Consider the following 26,679-nt stretch of genomic DNA (forward strand, 5'->3'; position numbering starts at 1 on the left):
TTGTTTGCCCCCTAAATTAATATTGAGCCACATGACTTTAAGGTGAGGAGAGTTAGTTGTGTTGATTTGCTTCCATGTTCCATCATAGTCCATATCACTGTCACTGTAAACAAAGGAGACGAGAGGGGCACCAGGCTCAATGAACATGCACTCCTAACACTGCTTGTTCTACATTAATCAAAAGAAATCAATGCCAGATGAGGATTGTGGCCTCTGTTGAGCAAATGAAGCCTGGTTCCTGAATAAGATAATAAATCCCTGCCACATTATTTCAGCTTTTGATAAATGGAGCAACATGAGAGCGGGGGGCTGCCAGTGGGAGCAAGGGGCATACATCTGACTGTGAACACCTCTAATAAAACATGAGGAAGGCCTTTGATACAGCAACACAACAATTCAGTTGCTATGCATCGTGGATCAAACACTCCAACATCCCCCTGTCCAAAAATGTTTGTTATTCTGTTACATTAACTTCAAGACTACATTGTTGTTCGATTGCATTACGTATTTACAGAGCGTACTCACAATCACGCCAGCTCATAATTGGCCTGTTTTGGGGTTTGATATAGGAGACTGATCCGGCCATGTCTTTAATGTTGCTCAGCTATGCATGGCCGAGATGGCCAGAACTCCAGTTATGAGTAGGTCATAGAGTGCGAGAGGTTTGCTATCAAACACCAGGCAGGTTTTAGCCTCTGACAGATGTGGGATCAGTGTCAGATGTGAGCTATGCCAAGGGGCTGGATTGTTGCAGAGGGAGGAAATGACTTGACTCTCATGGCCTCAGTATGTCTTTGTACCCTGACCCTCAGGGCAAGTGATGGCAGGAATACAGAAACGACAACTCCACTCTAGCACATGGCACATACCACCCCTGCATCCATTCCGGCTCTCTGCACCTCTTGATTGCTACCCGAGACCATTAGATCACCTTTAGTTCCTTCTGCGCCTTTTCCCGGCATGTCTTCTCCTTCACCTAACACCACTGCTTCGAATGAATCATTTTAATTTGCGAGATCAGCACTACTTTTACATAATTTACTTCTATAATAAAGAACACATTTCCAAGGTGATAGTAATTGGCATGTAGTTACATTTCTGAGTGATCACATGTGCGTGCCAATGCACATGGTGGTGTGAAAGGAGTGCATGTGTAACGGTTGCTCTACATTTCGAAATGACGTGACTATTTTATACATTTCATAAAACCAGTTAAATGATGTGCTTTTGCATACATCAATCCATTAATTTCCTCCTCTTGTTAATCCTTGCATTGTGCCGATTGTCATGGTATGTGTGTATTTATGTGTTGAAAACATAAGTAAAGAGTAAATAAATCCCCACTAAATTACCATACCCTCCTACAAAAGTGGGTCAAACTAAGTTACATACTATTTAAGCCATATATATGTCTTGGCCACAATAACATTGTATACACTGTATATGTGTGCATTGTCTCTGTTCTCTCTTGTGAACTGTGTTACTTTGGAAACTCACCTCCCAAAGTCATTGTGGATAAATCCAATATAACCCTGCTTAAGAGAAAAGTCATCTACCACATTTTTTTACATTGTATCGCCCTGTATTCTATACAATTAGCTTTGCGAAGTTCAGTCGAAATGTGTAATAAATAGTACATCATTTACACCCAGTTCTCAGTAAGTCAGATCTCACACACCGTCTGCAGGCTGAATTAGTATGCAGGGTTAACGCTGCTGAGTTGTTCACTCAAAGCCCCCACCACAGTTATCAGCAGTCACTCAATGGTGCCGCCACTGTCAAATTCCGAGAGCTGTGAAATCACTGGAAGTTCACAACAGAAGCAGCTGCCATGTTTATTTCATTGTATCCCTTCACTCCACCCATCCCTACCCATCAAGTCAACATAGAAATGTTTGCCTCAAAGGCATCCCTGTTGAAAAGTCTCCTGTTTTTGTTGTCTTTCACTTTGATTTTGGCACTTAGCATTCAGCAGAAGGTTAGGCAAGAGGGGATTGTTGTACCTGGCACAAATATTGACAAGTGCTATTGTAGTTCTATACGCCTCGTGATTTGCATGCACATGGGAGGATATATTACACACAGAGCACAAAGGCATGAATGCCACTATAAATTAATAACAGGGAGAGGGTGACACTAGTGATTTAAAGTGTAGTGTTAAGAGAGTCAAGAGGTTAAGAGCGAGTTGATTTTTTACTGTCGATTATGACCTTGTATGTCTTGTTTGAAACTGCATGGGTACCAGGATGAGATGTTGCAGTTTGATTTATTTATGATTTGATATTTCTAATTACACCAACTTTATGTACTGTTTAAGTATCATCATGAGTGCCTCCTCTCCGTGCTAGTACTGCCCACTTGGGCCATTGAATAAAAGGCATACACTGTACTATCTATCGTCAAAGGCTGCTTGTGATCACAACATGTTTTGAATACCAAAGAGCTTTCACCCATCATTTTCATTTGCTGTTCCCCCTCCCTCTTCTCATTCCTTGACATCCACCCCCAAATCAACTTCTTCCACCACACGATCTGCCACCCTTATTCCCTTTGCCTGTCTCCTCCTTCCATTCAAGTCCTAATGGGCCCAAATAGAGAGTGACAACTCTTCCTGTTTCTCTATAAAATACATGATTAATGTTTCATTAATCATGGATTTTTTAAAACATTCTGCTCCCCGGGGCTTTCTTCTATACCGAAAAATAAATTAATAAATGAGCCAAGTGCACACAGCCACTGAGAGACTTTGCTTTTTCCATGCCATCCTTTCTTATCGCTCAAATAATGGTCATTGTTTATGGCACCACTGCACTCAAAGGTGCTTTCAGGGGAAGACTATAAAGTGAGCCGGTGTTCCACTGAGTTTTATGTGTTGTCTAAATGTTGTATCTTGTCTTGTCAAGGACTAGGGGACTTTACACCTTTGACTACTTTTGTTTTATTAGAACTATTTAGAAAAGATTACATGCTGCACATAACCAAAAAGATAAGACTATCATTTGTTTGACTAACAGACTATGGTACATTAATGTTGAACAAAGCATTATGATAGGCTCAGAGTATTGATGTTCGCGAAATAGAAAAGCGAAAGGTTTCCTGAAATAGCAGAATAGAAAAAAAACACAAGGAGGCAGATAAAGGACACAGATATTATATATATATATATATATATCTCTCATAATGACAAAAAACCTGCAGTTCTAAGTAAAGGCTTCACAACACAGGTTCATAAGTAACATTGGCTAAAGAATGAAGAGGAGACAGAATTGCTTTGAATCTTCAGTCTGACTCCTTGACTTCAAACAGTCGATACGTCTCACTGGGTCATTGTGCATCAAGAAAGGACTTTTAACACTCCGTAAGGAATAATATTTAGAACGGACGGCCAGACTTGAAGTGAAAGAGTCAAACCGCATTGCCTCACATATTCACTTGGTAAACAAGCGAGTCTGGCATTTCATCCAAACAAATAAATTGAAGCGGTACAATATAGGAGGCATTCAAAGACTGTGAATGTTTGTGTTCATTTGATTGCTGAGGGAGCAGTCTTTTGCGTCCCATTGCCATTCCTGTAAATTGTCTCATCTAAGTAACATATTCATCTACATCTGTAGAGGCCAGCCATAAAGTGATGATCAAGTGTACTAGCTCAACTGTATGAAGCCAATGACCTGTGTCCTGATCTTGAGAATTATTGGCCCTACTGGAGTTTGCCAGCTCTATAATTAACTGTGCAGAACAGGGTGACTTTAAAGGTTAGTCTCAAAATAAATTCACTGAATTTGATTGGTGTGGAACTCCCCCATCAACTGTAGAAAGTGCTTCCAGCTTTTTCTGTTGTATTGAAAGGGAGAAGTCAAAGAGGTCATAAAACCGCCTTCTGTCTGCATATGAGCGCACAACTACGACTCCACATCTGCTACGGTGATACTCTTAACTATAAATGTGACGGACGAATACTGTATGAATTAGGGTTTGACTTATCAGTAGCATGGATAATTTAATTTGCTAAGAAGCCCATTATTTATTGTTAGATTATGAAATTACTGAGGCTGAGGAATGGCTTTCCATGGGTGTTGTAGGAAGATGACTTGCTATTAAACCAAGAATGCAAATATTGTATTATGTTCAATATAATCCCCATTTAACGATGCCATTGAATGCTTAAACCATTCCTGATAGCATGTGTACTGCCATATCATTTCTGACAAGCACCAAGTATCTACAAGAGACAACCAGTGATTGCTGATGTCCGCTTGGATAGGAACATTAATGCAGAGGGTTAACCATTACTGCATGTCCAAATCTATGCAATTTGCCAAGGGGGTCAATCTAATTAGAATTTGAGGCTATTAATCAACACCATCTAACTGTATTGCTTCTGTTTTTCTTAATGTTCTACTTACAGCTCCCACTTCTGTCTTGTGATCACAAAGCCTGTAATGAGAAAAATCCCAGTTATTGAGGGGAGATTCAGCATGTGCCAGGACTGCAATAAAGGGAGCCATGATGTGGAGAGCAACACCATACATGCACTCTGATAACACAATACCACCATGGTATTATTGATTTTCACATGATTGATTTTTCTTCCTGCTGGTAGGACTAGTCAATATATAGATGATTTTTACATCAGATTTGTTTAAGTATTGCCTTTAGTGTCAGCACAGTCTTTGACTCAAGAGAAAAGCAGCAACCACGCTTAAAATAAGTTGTTACTTCACATTTACACTACAATGCATCCTGAGCCAGATAAATGATCCACATGTTATCCTCATTTGAGTGAGACCGCGACTTTAGCTTATTAAGTGCTTATTTGACACACTGACTTGCTGAGAAAGTTCATAAGACTCCATCAAAAGCACAGCAGCATGTGTATATATAAAATCTAAGTATTAGAATTCTCTGAAATAAAAAAAAATGTCGAACGAATAAAATGTAGAGAAGTTCGCATGTAACATTTCTCAGAAATGGACGTATTTACCCTGGAGACTCCATTAGAGGCTATGAAGCATTGTTAATGTTTGAAAGCAGATGTCTTCCAGTGGCAGAACGTCTCCTGGTGCTCTTGCTGTGCTGAGATATGGGAGTGTGTCATGGGTAAAGAATATCTGTTTGGCAGCTGTTAACTGGGTTTACCAATGGGCCACACAACAAGGATCCCAGAAAACTACCACAGTTAATGGACCCTGACTGCATCCACAAGCAGTATCTTTAATGAATCACTGAAAGCTGAAAGAGTGCGTCATCACATTGAAGCACGCAATCATCTCCCTGCACGAATGACTGAATGAATGTTACATTATTTTTCACATGTACTTCCACTCTTTTGAGAAAGTTGAATTTCATTGACTTCCATGTTGCTATTTGGAGTCAGTATCAACAGATCATAGAGAAGGCAATACAGCGTGTTGGTTGCACTGGTTATCTGCATGTTGACACAAAGAAGAGGCAAAGGCTTTTTTTGGTCATCAAATAATGAAATTTCACAAAGACAGAATCATGTGAATAACTTCGGCAGCATCAATAATTCAAGTGCACAGAAGTTGAAACAGTGGCATGCAGCAATAATAGGGGAACTCATTAGGCTTCTTTGAATGGTTTGGATACACATCGTCTTTTGTCGGTGCTGCTGCCAACGAAATATATTTGAAATCAACTCCACCACTGTATTCTCTGCAGTGACAATTATGTGGTAATATTTTTTTGTCTGTGTGACTGGCACTTAATTATATTGCTGTGTTAATATTTCTCTTCTTTCTTTCTGTGCTCTCTCATTGAATTTGAATATGTTGCACTGATAATTGCAAAAAGCAGTTCAGTGGCACCTTGTCACAATCTGGTGAGGCGACCAATTTATGTGGATGTTGAGTTGACGAATGAAATAGCAACACTCAGTGTGAGGTTTGATTCATAATCTGAAATACACGTGTTCTATCAGTGATGATTTCACAGTATGTATATATTGAACAGTCCAAAAAGAATGAGAAAATACAAATGCTGGCAGCACTTCAAGAAAGGTTCACAGTAGGGCATATAATAAGTGCAAAATGTATTCCAATGCTCAAGGTAGATACTGTAGATTGGTGTAAATTCACTGCAGCAGTGTATGAAATTGGTGCAAATTGGATTTTGTGCGGCGAACAATGGGATTAAGGGCTGGGTCTACTAAAAGAAGCATGAAATAGCATAAATTTACAGAGATATGCTAACAATAGTTACATTCTCAAGGCTGGGCATGATAACCATCTGTCTCCATATCTTCTTTGTCTGATTTAACATAAAAATAAACCACTTAAAGACAGTCAAAAGGGATTGCAGTGAATAGTTTTGAAGAGCAAAATTGAACTGAGCTAAACAATGTAAAAAATATAAAACATGAAAGTTCCTAGCTTTTGTGGAAAGTAAGGGTATGTGGATGCATTGGACTCCAGGAAACATACAATTGTGAATTTCCAAGGAAACGGGTCTTACAGTACTTATTTTTGTGACCTTGTCCTATACACATGTCATCGACACACAGTCAATCTGACTGATATAGATATACAGATCAACCTACATACAAAATGACAAGTGACAAACGATGTGTGAAATGAAAAACCTGAATAATTGTGTGAGGAAACACAATACATGCAAATGCATATTCAGTGTAAATGGGGCATGAGTGGTTACTGAATGGTTTGAGGAGTATGAAAATCAATCATTTGCTAAGACCCTCACAGTCACCAGATCTCAACCTAATTTATGGGAGATTAGGGAGCGACATGTTAAACAGCACCATCATCAAAACACCAGATGAAGGAATAAGTTTTTGAAGACTGGTATTCTTCCCTGCACTTGAGTTTTTAAAGAATTGGACAATCTCTGCCAAGGAGTATAGAAGCTGCTCTGGTGACTGTTAGCTAGTGGATCAAGCCCTTACAAAGACTTTATCCACAATGAAGAGGTACTATTTTATTTATAATGATAGTGTAATGCTAATTATTTTGTGACTAATTGCACTTGTACATGAGTCAAACCTTTTCTCTGTGGATATCTGTATGAGTTTTGGGATTGTAAGTCTGGAAAATCACTCAATATAAATTCAACAGGACTCAAGTCTGGGCTAACTCTTGTGAGGGGATATTGTCAGATTTACATCTTACAGTATATACCAAACTATGAACTTTTGGACTGCAGATGGAGTGACATGTGGATGTTCGTGTAAACAATGAGTGCATGTATAATCCCCAGTAAAACTGATTATAGCTGAGAAAAAATAACACAATTTAGTTTCTGTTCCATTAGTATTTCGTCACTGTTGTTTTAATCTTGTGCATTATAAAAACACAAAATTGTTTCTCAATTATGAAATGCTTCCAAATGTTGATGTAAATTGGAATTCCATTGAAAAATGCGAATGTCTTTTATCTGCATTTCCTGTCATTTTTAAATTAAATGTAAAACAGTTTGAAAGTCCGGACATTATTGATGCAAATACCTCATTTTACCTAGCCACACAACTGTTTAAAACATATTCGTACATTTGTAGTTCTGGCATGACATAATCAAATCCTTAATCTTTATTCGGGATGCACCTATAACGATATCAGATATTGGGCATTTGTGACAATGGGGCCAATACATGCAATACAGTTCTATGTTTCTATAATCAACTACAATGATCGAGGTAACGGCATTCCTGTCTTCTAGGGGGAAAAGCACCACTCTTATGTTGTTTGAACATGTGTCTACTGTAGCTGTTTTTAGCCCATCTAACAGGTTGGCTTTTAAAAATTTTTCACCATTAGTTGAAAATGTTCTTTATATGATTCATTGGGCTCTATAATTAACTCTCGCTATAAGTTGAATTACCGACTGCAAATCCTTTCCTTTCCATATTAATTAACCACGGCTTAAAGAGAGTGGGAAAGTGAGGGAGAGTAGAAAAGAGAGTGAAAGAATGAATGAGATCAGATCTTAAGTAACTGGCAGCCGCTATGACAGAAAATGTAATTCATTCTCGTTGAGAGCAATCAGTGTGATTTGAACTGATTAGTTCAAGGAAGATTTCGGAGGAAGCATCAGCTGGCATCAAAAGTACTTTGTGTGTACAATAAGATGGGCAGCATGCACATTTACCCAGTCAAATCAAAGAGATGATTTTCTATGTTCCCCATCTGTCATGTGTCCAGATTTTCCATGTAAAACCAGCGACAGTTTCTGTGGATCGCCCCGACATCTTACATTGTGTTGAGTGATGAAAATAGTTCCGTTGTTGATCTTCTGAATGGCTTTGCTTTTGTTGGAGATGTTATTTTTACTTTACAGTCAAGTCAGACATATTGGAACATTTAACAACAGTTGTGGTCAACAAATGAATCACTATATTATTAGTATCATTATTCATAGATGAGCAACACGTTCATAGATATCAGTACCAACATTCAGTGTTGTGCATGAATATGCTAAAAGAGCTTTGAATGTGCTCGTGTTTTTGATGAAAGATAAACTGAATGTGTCCGTTTGCCACTTGACTATGAACGTGAACTAGTTTATTTTAATGTGTCAACTGAACTTTGAGCTTGCTCTTGTGAGGTGTCAACCTGCAGAGCACTGCCAACAGTCCACCCGAGTTCATCCTTTTTATTTGCTTCCATCCAGGTGACACTGTCACTAAATACAGATGAATGAAAGAGTCACACATTTGTAGTTATGATACTGCACATAATAAAACAACAACAAAATCACCGTAACCTGGAGGTCTCGGTACGGTGAGGTCTACGGTCTGGCTGTAGATTCAACTTGCAAATTAAGAGTGGGGAGCTGTTCCTTCTCCATAATGAAAGAGATATGCATTCCTCTGCTTTTCCCTTGAAGTGTTACAGATATGACTAACATAAGGATTTACCCAAGACACACTTGAGGGACGACACTTCCCAGAATGCCCCTGAACCTCAGATCAAGAAGAGCTGGATGGAGTTGCTGGGGTAAGGAATGCCTGATCAGTTTGTCATGTTTTTGTCCTCCGACCATGTCCTGCACAGAAAGCTGATATTCTCACTGCATGTGAACAGAAATGTGTTATTTCACACACACACACACACACACACACTGTGCATGAATGCCTTAACCAATGTATTGCATGCATATAAATGTTGTGTCATGGAACCAATTTGTAGCACCAGCACCTGTAGCACTTTTTCAAAACACAGTAAAAAATAGAAAAGTATCAAACTTCAGACAAGGTTACACAACAAAATACGAGAAGAAAACCTGATAAATAAAACAAACACCATTGTGACCTTGGGAATGGAAAAAAAATGCAATTCATATTTAATGAAGTAAGAAATGTTCCCCTTATGTGTATCCAGTAATATTAAAAAAAGAAGATAAACTGCACACAAATAATCACCTAAAAGTTTTTCGAAAAAAATAAATAATATTCTATGCATCTCCTGTAAGAGACACACAATTCAATTATTAACAAAGATCAACATTTTAAGGAATATTCTGTCAAACAACAATAGGTTCCAAATGAGCTTCAAATAATGGAGTATTGATTCAAACCAGTGCAGCAAGTTCAATTAGAAGTTGCGAAATGAAACATTAAAGGCCAATTGGCACACTATCTCCATAATTACAACATACATTTTAGCAAGGGAAACAAAAAGGAGCAAACAAACTCATAAAATACCAGAGCAAAGTGGATAACATGTTGCCTATCATCAGAGTTCTGCACAAACAGCACCCAATCAATAATTAGCTGGGATATGTGTATCCCTTGTATCAGAGGCCCCACAGAGATTATTTGATTTGCTGTGTATTGAATGATTACGCTCAAATTAATTGTATATAGATTACAGATGGAGTCAAATACAGAACACCAGAGATAATACATTTACATGAATATTGGTTTAATCTCTATTCCAATTAGCAGTTTTATTTGTTTGTTTTTTAATTAATTCATTTGTCATTTCGTTATAGTTTTCTGTCATTGACTGTTTTATTTCAAATAGCATTTGAATTACATGCAATGATTCTGAAATTTCATATGGTGCACATTATGTGAACATATGGATTCTGACACAAACTGGATTATGTGACTCCAAAAATGAGATTATGTGATTACAAAACAGTGGGCACTGAATTCTCCATTTTGTCATATAAGACTGTTAGATAATGGTTTAATATAGGCTACACATAGTCAAGTGATACAGTTTATGACAAATTCAAGAACGAAAATTACAGTCGTATTAGAAATACTAAAATTAAAAAAATAAACATCTAAACTACAGTGAACTTCTCCACCAGCAATTGTGCATGTAATGATTTTGCATGTTTCTTTCAAGGTTAACATACTGAATTAGCCTTTTTGGAAACAATTGTATTAATAATAAACATATTTTTTATGGAAATACATCCCATTTTTTTTTTTTTAGATCAGGTTACTTGCTGCAAGCAGCACAGAATCAGGTTTTTGATATTGTAACCCTAGTTCTAGAAGCACAGGCGGAGCCCTTTACTGGACTTTATGGGTAATCACACATTCACCTACTGACAATTTAAATACACATACATGAATATGTGCGGCCTCCACAGTATATGTGGCAGCACTCACCGCTGTCTGCTATCCTAGACCCAGAGGAATGGCAGCACCCCTAGGTCTCTGCCTGTGCTTATAGACCTAGGGTTACAATATCATAAACTTTGTTTTAACTCACATAGGCTCTGCCTTCTATCAGACTCTATGGGTACAGTGGGTGGAGCTGGATGAATACACATCATATCGTGACATCGACGCAGCCACACGGATCCTGACTGGCTAAAGGTTAATCGCCACATGCCCACCTCCTTTTTTTTAACCTAGGCTGCCACAGTGGAGAAGTAGGTTGCCCCAGCCAACCCAGTTAGTACACAGCTAAACCGGGTCGAGCCATTGCTTAACACCGCAGCAGTAGACACTCTGAACACAACATTCCACAGAGAACAGTAACATGTAGGAGTTCCAATCCCAGAGGGGAGTCAAGTGGAATACAGCTAACACACACCCCACCCTTTTCACCAGTAATGTTTCCTTCCAATGAGCACAGACCTACGCGTCCTCGACAATCACCCACCAAACCATGATGCTGACACTGTGACACTGCCTGTAGAGTTTTCACAGGTCACGGGTCTAGTCCCGCCTACCTGGAGGTTTGGGAGATGCAATCATAAAGCCATCCAGCAAGGCTTTTCTTGGATGCGGCTTCAACGGCCACACCCTCCCAGAAGCAAACTGACAGCGTCCCAGTGCGTCGGATGGGGCTGTGCGTTCAAAATAACATGCTAACACACAAACTGGGGAAAGCAGATGTTATTTTCTCTCCTTGTCCCCTGCATAGGGTGGAAGACAAAAAGCACCCAGCTGAATAAACCTCAACCTGAAATAACTAAGTTCTTGCAAACAAAGGAGGAATTTGGTCTCAGAGTTGCCCAGCTGCGGTAACATGGAAGCATCAAGACACTGGGCTGCACTGACATGGCGGTTAGTTGACACACTCGCTTAGCTGAGGTCAGTGCAAGCAGTAAAGCTGTATTGGATGAGAGGAGTATGGAGGATGAAGCTAAAAGGGATCCTTCACCCAGGCCTTAATTAAGCACCAATGCAGTTCCCATTGTGGGGGTCAGGCATGCATCACTTTGCCCTGTCTCCTGACCCCTAGGAAGAACCACTTCACAAGAGGTTGGCCAAAGACCGGTCTCTCGCCGAAATCCTTGTGGTAGGAAGAGATTGCTGTTGCATACACTTGAAAAGTAGCACGGACAGCACTCTATCCATCAAACACTTAAAAAAGGAGAAAACCGAACCGATAGCACAGCACAGGAGATCCCGAGTCCTTCCCGTGCATCAGGTGGTTGGAACCAACCACTCTTCAGACCGCTCTTCCTGCCTGGATGGTCTGTACAACCTGTCCAGATAGTCCAGCCCTCCTCCGCCTGTCCCTCTCAGTAGCCAGTCCTGCAGAAGTCTGCCCAGAGTCAATGAGCCCATCTTTCCCGCCTTCTGAGACAAACTACCCCAGAAATGGGAGATGGTGGCTCCCAGCTGAATTATCAAAACATTCCAGATTCTCGCGCTCACGCAGCAGAGGAGACTTCCTGCTTTCTGACCAGCCAGCTGATTGCGGTTTCAGGTGGGCTGCTCGGCTGTTGAAAAGAGGGGATGCGCTGGGATAAGATGTCTCTTTGTGATCATGCACCTTGAAACCGCTCACTGACTTGTCGTTTGTGGAAGCGGGGGGCAGTCATCACCTGCTGGAACTCCCTGTGCGGATGCGTCGGCAAAGGACTTCAAGAGGATGCTGGTGGAAAGCGAACTGGACACCGATGAGATGTTGTACTTAACATCATCAGCAAACGGAATTGTTATCCCAGCGGGGATGATGGGAGGTGGAACGGAGGTTGACGACTGGAACGGGGTCTTGACACCATCAAGTCGGAGTCTAATGAAGCTGCATTCGAGTAGGCACGTTCTGATTGTCCGCCTACGTTTAAGCACATTTCAAGCGGGCGATTGCATGTAGGGCTGGTGTATTACCCATAAGAGTGCAGAAGAGGGCAGAGCCTGTGTGAGTTAGAATGCAATCAGGTGATTGCTTTGAGGTGATGAACATGTAACAATGTTGACATAGTGACTGTGACGTAGTGCTTAAACCTAGGTTAGGAGTAGTTAATACATAATGCATAACTCCTTCAACCTTTTAATAGGTTAAAATAACAAGTTAATACAATTGTACTTGTATTAGCTTTGAATAATGTATCGACAAACTGACCCTTTGTCTCTGTCTCTTTCCAAAGACCTGAATAATAAGGGACCCAATCACTGAGAATCATGTCAATTATGTAGTCAAACTACAAAATTGCAGTCTGCTGGGAATTAATTAAAAAAGGTTTGAAAGTCAAATTTCCTAATATTTAATTGTGAAGAGGTTTCATTCTTCATCTATTTTAAAAGCCTCAACCCAAATACAAGGGCATCTGTCTTATTTGGGTCACACAGACCATTGGTCACCAAACTTCTAGTTATTTTTTCGGGGGGAATACCAGCATACAGAATTTGTGTCACAGTGACTCGATATGAAATTGTCCAATAATCTGAGGAGAAAGACAAAGGGGATGAGAGAAAGAAAGAGAGAGACAATATTCTACTTTATTGATCTCTTTGAATATTATAGTTGGTCTATTGATATTCCCTGTGGTGTATCATATAGGACAACCTACATTTGGGAAAATGAAAGCAGACACTTGAGTGGAAAGCTTGTACACAAACTGATATTGAGCTTGGTCTCTGTGGGTTTGGGTGTGCATGTGCCACAAGGGCCTGTCTGTGTCCATCTGTATTTTGATTTATGTGCCGCCAGCATGCACTTGTGTGTATTGCTAACCTAACAAATCAAATAGAAAGCAAATAAGGATAGCTGCAAGGTAATGAAAAAAGGGTACAAGGATTTTAGAAGCATTTAAGTGGGAAACTAAGTAAAAGATGAATGCCATTACACTTTAATGTTATGGAATCAAGCTAAGAGACTGCATAGTATGTAATTTACACTTTATTTTACTAATTCATATAGATTTTCCCTTCTTTCTTGCATTGCCTATAGCTATTGGAGACTTTCACTATTCAGAAATAAGTGCATTTAACACCAGTGACTGTAGTTAGTGTTTTTCTCTATCAACAGTTTATGTGGATTTATTTTTTTAGCTATGAAGGAGACCGTTCCCTGACCTCAGCCTTATAGATTTAGTCTAGTTGCTTAAAGGAGTAGTTATGAAATACACTTGTTCATCTTCTTGCAAAGAGATAGACGAGAAAAGAACAATGATACTGTTTTCATGTGTATAGGGTAAATATGAAGCAGAGCTAGCAGCGAGTTAGCCTAACTTTGTACAAAGGCTGAATAGAGAAATAGTCCGGCCCTTCACCAGCAGGATCACATCTAGTTGTTTTTACATTTCGTTTATTGTTTGGAATAAGCGAACCATACTTAACCTGCTGGTTTTGATGGAGTTTCTGGTCTTTGGCTAAGACAGCTAACCAGATGTCGGCCCAGTGGTGCCAACTCTTTTACAATGAAAGTAGCTAGCACTAGCTCCAAAGGTTGCTAAAAGTCACCAGATGATATCACATGCTTACTTGCATATTGTTGACGTCATTGTGCATTCAATGGCACTACATATGTTACTCGTTGCTTTTTAGAAATAAAATTACTAATAGGGTCTGAAAAGTTACTAAATCTAAGAAGAAAGTCGGCAAGTTGTGTTGGTGCTAGCTTTATATTTACCAAACAGACATGGGGGTGGAATCAATATTTTTCAAAAAGTCAAACTTTTCCTGGATGTTCAAAATTGCCCTCGTGCGTCATTTTAAAATCGGTTCTATGGATTGTTGTGGGTGTCACAGAAAAACAGCTATTTTGTCATTAAGGTAAGATAACCTGTTACTATGGTACCCTATGGCTATTGAGCTCCCCCTGTATTTCCAAATGTAGTGAACTATCTGAAATGACAGTAAATGGACATTGTAAAAGATGCAATCAATTCAGGAGGACAACTTCGACCGTCTCTTGTAGAAACACTGTATCATTGATGGCACATTGATTTTGTACCAGCTGGCAGTGTTCCAGATACATTGATGTGCAAGCATGACAGAGCATGCAGATGCATTTCTGGATGCATTTCTGGTTATTTTTGGAAATTAATGGAATTTCAATGCAAGGATTCTGTGTTTTGCCTAACACTGCAGACCCTTTTAACATCTCACCAACCCTTTTGACTCCAACTCAACCCCTTTCACCTACCCCTCTGTCTCACCCTCAACCTCTCTCTCTGTCTCTCTCTCAGTGTCAGTGACAGGGTCTGTTACACGAGCAGACTGCCAGCGTGCTCTGTGCCAAATTCTCCCAGCTCTGGGGATGTGGTGAGCAGCCCTTTATCTCCGGGAAACAGACGCGTCCGATCACCTCCTCGGGGGGCTGGTGTGGGCAGGGAGGGTGAGGAACAGGAGGAGACCAGCAGGTTTTTCCCTCCTCCTTTTATTCCAAAGTCAGAGTCATCCAAAAATCATGTGCACATACGCATGCACACACATAAGATTGCATGGACACAAATTGGTACAGACACTCCCTTTGAAGCTCTTGTTCCCCAGTCTAAGGAATAGCGATAATTTATGATTTACGTATCAATTAACATACCTCACCATATCCCTAAGAGCAGTGTTACTGGTAGTATTAGAATATATCGCTCCCTTATCTTTCTAAGTATTTTTTCTCTCCTTGGCAACAATTGGAATATGAGCCGCAGCCGCTCTGACCTGTATGATATATTTGCAGAAGAAATCTCTATTTGTTTCAAAATCTGTCTCCTTTCATTCGTGCTCAGTCATTCATCGGCCTGAAATAGCCTCTCCATCTCAGAAGATGATAGAAATGTATCTTCGCAGTGGATGACTCTAGTTTGCTCTAGGCCAAGCTCCGTTTGTGTTGTTTTACCAAGCGAGATAAAGCTGTAGTGTATCTACCCGCTACCAACAAACTGGTCAAAAGGTAACGATTACTGGCATGTTTACTTACAGAATTTACTCGGGTGTTTCGTACAGCAGTCATCAAATACACATTAAGTCTTACAAATCCTCAGTATTAATCCGAATCCTGAAACCTGTTGGGAAGGAACGGACGCTTCCTGAGCTGCCTGGCATGTGTTGATCACTATTCAACATGCATTTGCAGCAGTGTGCTTTATTCAGTGGTCCGCTTAATCATGACCTGAGGCTTCTACTACCTGCTTTTCATTCCAGTATTACCATCTGGCTGCAGTGGCTCTGCTTACAGCATCAATTTCCCCCAGTTAAATGTTGTCAATGGTATCCTAAGACATGTCTGGTGTGGTTTTCACGCAAAACACTACCAGGGTCAGTGTTTCCCCTGAGCCAGTAAGGTAATGAATGTATCAAACACATCTGTTAATCTCTGGAAATGACACAGAGGAAAGTTCTATTAAGAAAGCCACTAAAACCCACTCATCAATATCTTATGATAGCAAGTAGAAATATGGAGGCAATTAAGTTACACCTCTGAATATGGTGTATTCCGAAGAAGTGATGTAAGAGTAATGTGCTCAAAATAAAGTTAATACAATTTCTGCAGGTACTAGTCCAGTGTGTGTTATTATTAATAACTCATTCCCTTTTACGAGTGTATTCTTTATGAGTTGTGGGTGAGGTTGAGATAGAGGTCTTTCCTTTTACACAGGGTGCCCTTTTCAGATCGAGACCGTTTCTGAAGGGGCATTGCTAACACTGTTCACCTCAGGAGCTATCGGCTAAAAGAGGCTTATAAACAGTCTGAAGGGCAATATCTCCGCTGTGTAGGTTTTTTCAGTCACGGGGCCAATGTCTTATCTGTGTTCAAGCGCTTACAATGGTCAGCAGTGAGCAGAAGACACCCACCTTCCTTCATTATGTAGTGGGAGCAAAAAAACAAGTCTTTAGTTCTGTTGCTTTTGTTTGGTCAGACAATTTCAAAACTGCATGTAAAACTATGCCTATAATACCTCATTATTATCATCAGCTCAGTTAATGGACATCTGTACTAATAATTAAAGAATTAGAGCATTGAAAAGCATTACTGTCGTAAATGACTGAGGGGCAACATGTAATATAGTTACATATTGTGTGAACCAAGTTCTATATTTTAGAAACAAATAATTAAAGGATTTTCTTTTTCCTTTTACCATTTTTTCTGAAATACCATTGGGGAAAAGTTGTGAGTTAAATATGGGGTTGAGACTGAATCTGTAAACCCTGCTTTTCTGTCGTCATTAACAAAGATATATCGGCAAAACAATCTACATTCATTTATTATGAAAATAATAAAATAAAGTTATTATCCAATTATAAAATCCAAGTATAAAACAAAAAAATGTGAGATGGGTGGGAATTTTGGAATAATGAGTGTGCCTTGCGAAAACAGGCCTCCAACATTTTGTTTTGCTATAAATCAAAACCCTCTGCAATTATTCCTCCTTTATTCCTCCAGCGCATCACAGACCATTCTATGTAATGCAGTGTATGACATAACTGATGAGAATATTCTCTTTCAAGTTGATGCAGAAAGTTGTTCAGGTGACCTGACCTTAGAAAAAGCAGTCTGAAGAGTACTAGGATTATGAAGGCAGTTGACTGAAAATTGAATATCAAATAAAAATAATCCCTCGGCAGTTATGCAGTTAGAATTTGTCTTACATGTGTTCACTAAAAAAGAACACATGGGCTTTGCCCATTCTCACGTGACAATCTACTGTCAAATTTTGAAGCACACCTGTCACGGTATCTAGTTTGCAGCCTCCTTTCATGCCTTTGACTGTCCCTAAACTATTTAAAAAATTGGGGCATTTCAAAACGTGTGTTACCTTTTTAAAGATTGTGAACAAAACCAAAATGTAACTCTTCAGCCACTTTAATAGATGACAAAGAAGATTTAAAAAACCCTCTATCCCAACTACTCTTTTGTGTGCTGTTGACAGGTCATTTCAGGATTGTTAATATGTGCACGGCCCCTGATATTAACTCTCAGTCCATCACATCATTTTCTGCCTTTGTGTGTTTTAACGACTGTTTTGATTGTCTGCCCGGCCCTGATTAGTTTCACCTGTCCATTATTTGTCAGGCTACGTCACTTTCTGCTCACCTGTTTTCACTTCCCCAGTCATTCACTATATATACCAGCCCAGTTCCCTCGGTCTTTGCCAGTTCGTTTTGGTATATCCTTGGCTAGTGTTTCTGCCGGTTTTCTAGTGTTTAGATTTTCAAGTGTTTCCATTAATGTTCCGAGTGTTTTCCGAGCGAGTTAATTCCCTCTTTTAACCTCGTTTCCTGTCTTTGGATTTTCCTGTTACATGCTTTCTGGACCTACAGGTTTATTTGGACTCCGTGAGTCTTAGTAATCATTTGATTGCATCCTCTCCTCCACTTGGGTCCAGTTCCTGTTTGCTACAATACCAACAGTGACCATTCTCATTTTGCTCGAGCCCTAAGTGAAAATAGTATGACAGTAAATCAATAATTTTTTTGATGGAAAAAAAAAAAAACATTTGATTTTCACTTGGAGATTGAACGGTGACACAGGAAGTACCAGGCAGATAACCATTCACACAAGAGCATACGATGTGAGTGTGTGATATGTAGCAATTATATATATATATATATATATATATATATATATATATATATATATATATATATATATGATTCTATCAATAGAAGAAGTATAGATCATTGTGAATCAATACGGTAGCTATTGTCGTCATGGTGGAGAATGTGAAATAATACACTCTATACATTGATGTGTTATAACTGACATTTCTTTCATAGGCAAACCATATGCTTTGCTTTAAGATGAGCATCAACGTGTTTCAATGTTTATTCCATTTTTGGTTTTAATTTCCTTCACTTTGCTTTTGCCTTTAATTAATTTGATGCTTATCAAATTAATTACTACACTTAAAATAACTACTGCATGGACCATAATCAGTTCCTGTGTTTCCTCTGTGTGAGATGGATTTTTAAGACTAGTCAAGACACCATGAAATTAATGAGCCTAGATGTGAGAGTACCAGATCAAATTGTTATATAGCTTCTTTTTGGGTTCAGATTAACCTATTCCCCTGCAAAATCCTCAAAGTGTCAATCTCAGCAGCTCTCTGAGAAGCTGGGAGATGTAGTCTCTTCAGATATGTGTCCCTAGATCCTCCAGCTTCCTGCCCGGTACACCTCCAAAGGGACTTTCAAATGAAGTTCATAGTGTAGGCTCAGGCAGGGAAATGAACTCAGCCATGTGTAATTCAATTTAAGCTGCTGCTGCTGCTGCTAAACACTATTGGCACTAACTGCTATTCACTGGCCAGGAGTAGTTTAAGAAATATCCAGGCCCTTTTACAAGGGATTTTAAAAATACTAAATTGATATATTTTTGGTTAATACTACATAGATATTTTACAGCACCACACAGATAATCTCCAATTTGACTGAGAAGTGTAGTGCCTGTTCTTCTAAAAAGCGCTCATACAAACAATACTTCTGTGTTAGGGCAGTCAGCTGCCTGTGGACCCCCACTGTGGAGTGGGGTCCACACAAACAGCAGCCCAACAGCTATAAACTCTGTATGATGTTTGGATATGAAAAATATTTAATTTTGTTTCCCTTTTGACTGGATCTGGAATTAGACAATTTGCCAACTCTTTCATTTCAGGACGTTGGCCTATGCTTTTCCAGGATGGCCGTATGCTTCCTTGTAAGTTAAACACTTTTTGCTGGTTGATCTGAAAGCCTGAACTTGTCAACCAATTCAAAGGCACCATTCTTGTAATCCATATAAACTAACTCTTAAAATATGAGATTTATCAGGGAGACTGAATCTAAAAGCCCCAGTTCTAATTGCAATGATCAATTATCAGGAGATGCACAGCATTAGTCTCCCATTAACTATATTACTGTATTCAATACAGTAATAATGCATCATTACCTGATCCATATCTGGTTGAGCGAGAGTTCAATACTGGGGTCTATGCTAGTGTGTCTTTCTTTGTCATAAAATCCTAAAGATATATATATATATATATATATATATATATATATATATATATATATGATGGTGCTGCAGAGGCAAGTTTAGTTGTTTTCATCCTGGGGTTCATTTTTCTGCCTAATATGAGTCAAGTGGCTGTCTTTTTTCCCCCCCTAACCTGTAATGCGTTTTATGTATTTCCTGAGTCACATGATTAACTGTTACAGTTTCAAAGTTGTATTGCTTGTTCCGATCCAATTCCACAATTTTGTTTACTTTGCAGGCAGCCGTAAAAAATGTTTTTACCGAACACTTTTTGGCAAGAAGTACACATCCTGTAATCAATGGAGAGGAACACCATTTTTAGTGACACAAGGTTTTCTGTCTCATGAGGGTCACACAGATCAGTACAGTGTAAGCATTCCATACATATAGTCCCGATTCCCTTTCTCTAAGATTAATAGGAAAATGTTTGCTGTACTGCACAATGGTATGGATATTTACACCAGGACAAGATGGAATGTAATGGGCTGCAAGTCAGCGGACATACCAGATGGAGAGCCCTTGCTGAGGGTGACTCACTCCTCTGCAGTACTCCTACTGCCACTACTTGCATCTCTTGTCCTTTCCTTTCCTCCACTCCACCTACTGCTGCTACCGCTACTGCTGCTTCCTCCTTTCGGATTGCTATATTTGTGACTGTGCCCGTTGATGTGGAAAAAGTCATCATCTGGGCCAGTAGATCTGGAAATGGAGTAGCCGTCGAGGTCGGCCACTAGCTAGCTTTGTTCCTTGAGAACTCACCCACCCAAGGTTGTAGGGGGCAATGAGTTCCAGCTTGGGAGAGCTGGAGGTCTCTGCTGGCTATTTTCTCGACATTTGCTCTGGGGCCTGTAGTGTTCTGCAGCTAAGACAACACTTCCCTCTGACTGAGGGCTGTTCAGGCCTTTAGGTCCCTGTAACGCTACAGTGCTGTGAGACATGCTCATAAACACAGCATGTGAGAAGCTGCCTTCTGCCTGAAAATTTTAATTTCTAAATGAGTAGGTGCAGTAGAAGCTAGAGGCATGAATCAATAAAGCTGGCTAGATGCAGGGCACCCCAGCCAATTAGGCCAACTAGGGGCTTTTGACAAATAGACAGCAGAATGAGGGAGGTACTGTATAGATGGACTTGTGGTTTATTCGGTTGTTGGTGCTGTATTTGATGACATCTAATGAAAACTGCAATACTCCATATTATTAAAGCTGTCATGCCTTTTCTTCTGCACTTGTAGTAATAAATGTAACCCATAACCTTAATATACAGTGTTTGAAACACTGGCAGAATACAAAAAAATAAGGATAGATTCCAATGGCAAATTAAACCAACAATCAAGTTCCAATGTTTACATAAAGCCTCTCAAATAACTGGTGTTTGGACTTGATAAATAAGTTGAGCAAATCACCAATCTGAGGAGGTCCTGGTGCTGTAGGTGCAGTTCTTCCCAGTTATTTGCAATCAAATGACATTGACCATATAATCACAAACAGAAGTATATTTTCCCAGTGACATATAATATGCCAATATCTCCTAAATTTCTTTTCACAAACTCATGATTGCAGATACGTATAAACCCAAGACAACCATGGGATCACAGTAGTTGTTTCATCGGGGAGTGAGCTAACCTCTCACCTCCATCCTACTTTAAAATGGCCCCTAGGCCTATACTGTGGCATAGTTAATGGAGTGTGCCTACATGAATTATTAACAGTGCTTTTATTCCCTTTTTACTTGCCATCCTATCGATATTCAACCCTTAGCATACCCATGGGTATGTGGGCGAATTTTTACACATCAACATAAATTACCCTTTTCAAATACATGCTGGTCCCTCTCAGATAATGTGAGATGAGTAGACTATGTTGAATAAAACATCTGACTTGCAGAAAATAAAATAAAATGGAAGATATTTATCTTCCCCGCAGTAACAGTCAACAGATCGGAATTTAAGTGCTGGTGACAACAGTGAATTGTGACAATGCACTGCTCTCAGTCCTCTAGTTATTTGGGTTTACACTGCAGGGACACCTTGAGGTGTACATTATTAAAGCATACTTGAATTTATACCATCATCTTCCATGGGGAGTAATCCAAGAGATAAAATCAATGGCCGAAAAAACAGCATCCTCAAACTATAAAACAGCTCCTCTCTTGCAAAGTGCTTGTAAACCTTTTTGGGTTATCATTGCAGGAGTCGGCAGGATGGCTCAGGGGAGATTCACATTAAGCAATGAAAAAAAGGGGGAAAGCAACCTCCTTGAATTTTTTTTAAGTGACATGAGGGAGCTGTTACATTGACTTTCTCTCCTGGTATGGTGGGAACTATGACTAGATTGTTCCCAGTGCATTATATTGCGCATTATATTGCGCTCGGATCTGGAACCAAATTCTAGCTATCTTCACGAGGGTTAATCCTCTTGGTAGCTCAACTATTGATTGTATGAGTATCTGTGTGGAAGGGGTTGTTTGTGTATTTGAAAGATATAAAGGCTCCAAAGCAGATGGCGACTCATTTACCGTGAGTAAATGAGAGAGAAAACTTTCATGTAAACAGTCAGCCCTGTAAACAGTCATGATTTAAGGCATTTCTGGAGGTGCCAAAGACACCACGGCATTGATTATGTAATTGATGGAGGAGCAGTGGAAGGGTTTTCAATCACTTGTGTCAGGTTTTGTTGTGTCCAGTGTGAATTTAGATTTCACCAGCTTTGCAGCGACACCACTTTGACAGAAACAGGATGTAGCTAAATTAAAAATAAATGAATCACTACAATGTTAAGAAAATGTATTCACGGCACACTTCAAGGAACCAAGTGTAATGAGCAGAAATATATTCCCATATGTAATCATGAAAATGTTGAGATACATTCAAAGGATTTCTTTCCCCCCATAACATTGTGATTGTGGTTGTTTGTGTACAGATAGCATGGTGATAAAGTATCCTAACTATCCCAGCTTTAATAGCTTCTCCAAAATGTGAAAATGTATGATGTTTAAATTAGATAAAACAGTTTTTTTCCCCTTCTCACAGCACTCTCGTTCTTTGCTCTACCTTTTTTCTTTCTCCATTTGTTTTATTTATCTCTCCATATCTCCCTCTTCTCCACCCAACTCTTGCTCTCTCCTGCATTTTCCAAACAATCTTCTCTTTGTGCTGCCAGCCAATGTTTTCTCTCTTTCAGACTCAGTCGGCTCATCACCCCCCGAGGGCTCTGAGCATGCAGGTCCTCAGTCTCCTTAGCCTCTGTGGTTCCCTGTCTGACTGTATGAAAATGAATTTCTATGGGTTGATAATAGACTGCCCACTCCTATACATCTCATCACTCTCTGCCATTGTGAGGTTGATTGCCCACGCTGAAAGCATTGGTCTTTGCAGTAACCCCTTCTGCAAGAGATCCCCTTCTCTTCCTCTTCAATTCTAACAAACCCTGACTCAAGGCACACAGGTTATTGGGAAGTCTATTGTTTCTCCAGGCACTCATATACACGTCTATCAAGGGTTCCATCTACAGTTTGGCATACCGATTAAATGATTCACACTTCCAGGTGGCTCTTTCTATAAGGGATTATTCTTCTTATTATAACTGTACAATATTACTCTACTTAAGGATTCCTCGATGTAAAGTCAAAAGTCAAATAGCCTAAAGTATTCACAAGGCAATGACAGTTGGTTTGCTTTCTATTGACGACAGTAGTTATGTGTAGTGTATTTAAGCTACACAGTAGTCTTTAGGTATCTTGCTGTGGATTTGACCTAGTGTACTTAGAGGACAGTGTTAATGAAGTGATGACAGGTCAGCAGGCTCTGGACATATGGTACTCGGAGCTTAATTACAGTGATCTAACATTACGTCCCCAGGGTTTTCTTTCTGCACTGCGCACTTCATGAGCCCCTCTTTAATAACAGTCCCAAACACAATGTTGTGTATTTAGTCCATTACTGTTTAATTAAACAACTGTACCAAATGAATGGTAAAGAAAATGTTACACCATGCACTGCTATTTGCATACTTCTTCTCGGTAATCCGTAGAATATAAAATTATATTTTGATAAATGGGAAGTGGAGGAGGGTCCAGTTTGAACTCTTTAAAATTCATTAGTACAATTAAAAAAAAGAAAAAAATCCTCATTAGAAGTAAATGTGTGTCTTTACCTTTTTCAAGAGTATAAACTGAGTTTCTGGGCTAAAACTATTCTTACCGCTGCACCCAACAGGGCACATTTAAGCTATTTCTGTTATTATGCTAATGTTCCAGTAATTGTTGAGGCCACACACCGACATAGTAATTCAAGTGTCCATATTAATATGCCCTTACAGTAACAATTACAATTTCCTGCGTGTCAGCACCTCTTGGCAGAGATTTTATCTTTGAAAAGAGCTGCTCACACTCATTACAGCACACAGACACAGGAATAGAACAACACCCTTTTGTGCAGCCAAAAGCAACTGGCATACTGACAGTTATTTCACTGATGAAATATTGACACTTTGTGGAGAAAAGTGAACCGCAATGTACACTGCTTTTGTCCAATATACACTAAATGGATCCTGACATTCAGCATATTAGTTGTTCAGCAGAGATTACATTGACTGATTATTACAAAAGACCTCAATTCAAACTTTTAAGCTAAGAGTTGTAAATCCAAGGACAAGCAAAACTTACTTAAAGTGCAATTAGAAACTGTATGACATTATAAACCACTTAAGTCCCTTAGTGGTAATATAAACTGTTAGGAAATGAGCTCTTCCTGAACTTTGGCACAAGTGCAAGCTCGAGAGTACAGGCACATGTTGGTATGCCTAATGGAGAAAAATGTTACTCTTTAAAAGTAACACATAATTGCAATTAAGTACAGTATATGAATGATTTTGCTTGGATCCTCCCTTTTTTGTTTAAACCCACACTCATCCTCATCAAGGTGACTTGAGCTGTCCTGAGGTATGCTAGTCAGCTGCTGATGCCTTAGATAGCCTCTCACCAGCCATGACCATGTGGCCATTTTCAAAGTGATATACACTCACAATGATGTATGACTCATTACCTAGATGAATGATGAGGGCAATTTGTAGGCCCAAACACCTGCACTGGCACAGTATTACCGAATTCTTTGGTATATGGAGTTACTCAGTCCACCCTGGGGAACAAGCAAAGTCTACAAGACCATTTTTACATTATACTCCTGACAAGTTGATATGGACAAACCCTGCAGCTTGGATGCCAGCCTTTGTAGCGTCAGGGAGCTGACTGAGCGGCCCTGTCTCCTAAAAATGACGTTCCCCCAAAACTAAAATGCACTCTCAATTACGTTTGACTAGAAACATAATTTCTCCCTGACTACGTTTGTGTTTGACGTATTACAAATACGTTTGACAGGGTTGGTACAGAGAGTATGTGTCCATATTGTTTGTTCCAATCTGTTCATTCATTCTAATGTATATTCTATGTATTTGGATTAGCAGGTACAGTAGCATTTGGAACCACCTGTTATTTGAATTTTTTCTTCTTTCCCTCAATATTGGCTATCTTTTTTAAATAAAAACACAATGTATTATTTATGTTTGAAATAATTTTGGCCCCAAAAGAATAATAATTTAATTATTAAAACTTCCATTTAGTCGATGTCTCCACAGTGTTTGCCCTGCATGACCGGGGATAAATCTTGTTGGAACTTTGAGTTTAGTTTGCAGGTAAAAAAGAAGCAGAAGCCACCCTCGATCATTGTTCAACCATGCAGTGCATTCGGGCTATAAATATTTGGGAAAAATAAAATGTAAATGTTTGCAAAAATAGTGTTTTTATGTCCTAAAACATGTCCGGCAGGGATCAATAAAACCTTGTGCTGTGCTATTTCCTTCACATTTAATGAAATTGTTATTTTGCTACAAGTTTTTACGATCTTCATCTTACTCCACAAAATGTTACTACTAATACAAAGTAGTTACAAGTGAACTTCAATTTATATTGGCCTTTTCTGACTTCTTGACTGATGAATCATTTGTATTCCCACACTGAATAACCGCAATCAGTTTTCAGCAAACTGATAACGGTGGACCTGGAATTTCGCTTTTTTTACAGTTTAAATGTCAACGTAATTAAAAATAATATTTTTGCTGATCAGGTGAAAATGTGGTAGACTCAAGACATACATATATATGTATATACATATACCATTTAATAAGTGGATACACTACAACATACTGTATGTAGCCTGAGGCCAAGTCTCTGGAGTGAAACTTAGTATGTTGCAGCCCACACACATTCTATGTGCATGCAAACCGCTGCCGTCACAAGTCTTTCTGGTGGAACAGATTACTATGCATACGAATATAAATGTATGAAAATAGTGGTATGCAGCTACTGAACCAAAGCCATATCGGAGTGTCTGCTGAGGAAATGCTAATAAAGAGCTAGAGGGTATGGAGAAAATAATTTGTGATATTCTATATTTGAGAGTCGGAGCAAAGTGTATACGGTTGATAATCTGGAAATTATTTCTACGATGTACTGTACCTCTGAATAAGCACAAGTCTCAACAACTCACCTGCATTTTTCTGTTGTCTTTACATGAACATCTTCTATTATTGTGATTAAAAGAAAATGAATTTAATTATAAGGCATTTTCTAGCCACTTCTGCAGAACCACAACCAACCAATTAACCTGCTGTGTAATTGTTCAGTAAAGATAAATGGAACAGGCTTAATTTTCCTTAATTATCAAGAGCAATGCAATGTGGAAACAGTTTATGAAGTCAGTAGCTTACAACATTTAACATTGTCATATCCAGAAGTCTGAATGATGTCAGAGAAGCATCTGTGCTCATTACATGGACATAAGGCACCTAATGGGACTACAATCGCGTTTGACCAATACAGCCACCGTTATTTATCTGATACTGCTGTCAGTGAGCTGGTGACGTACGATGAATAAATCAAGCATCCTCTTCTGCTTTTAAATTATGCACGTCATGAAGGCTGATATTTAAAACTTTTAAACTATTCTTGGATCAGTGCACCCGTTCTCTGGTCCATGATGGATTAGATTGTCATTGTTTGG

Source organism: Pholis gunnellus, assembly GCF_910591455.1.
Source record: "Pholis gunnellus genome assembly, chromosome: 9".
NCBI classification, from domain to species: Eukaryota; Metazoa; Chordata; class Actinopteri; order Perciformes; family Pholidae; genus Pholis; species Pholis gunnellus.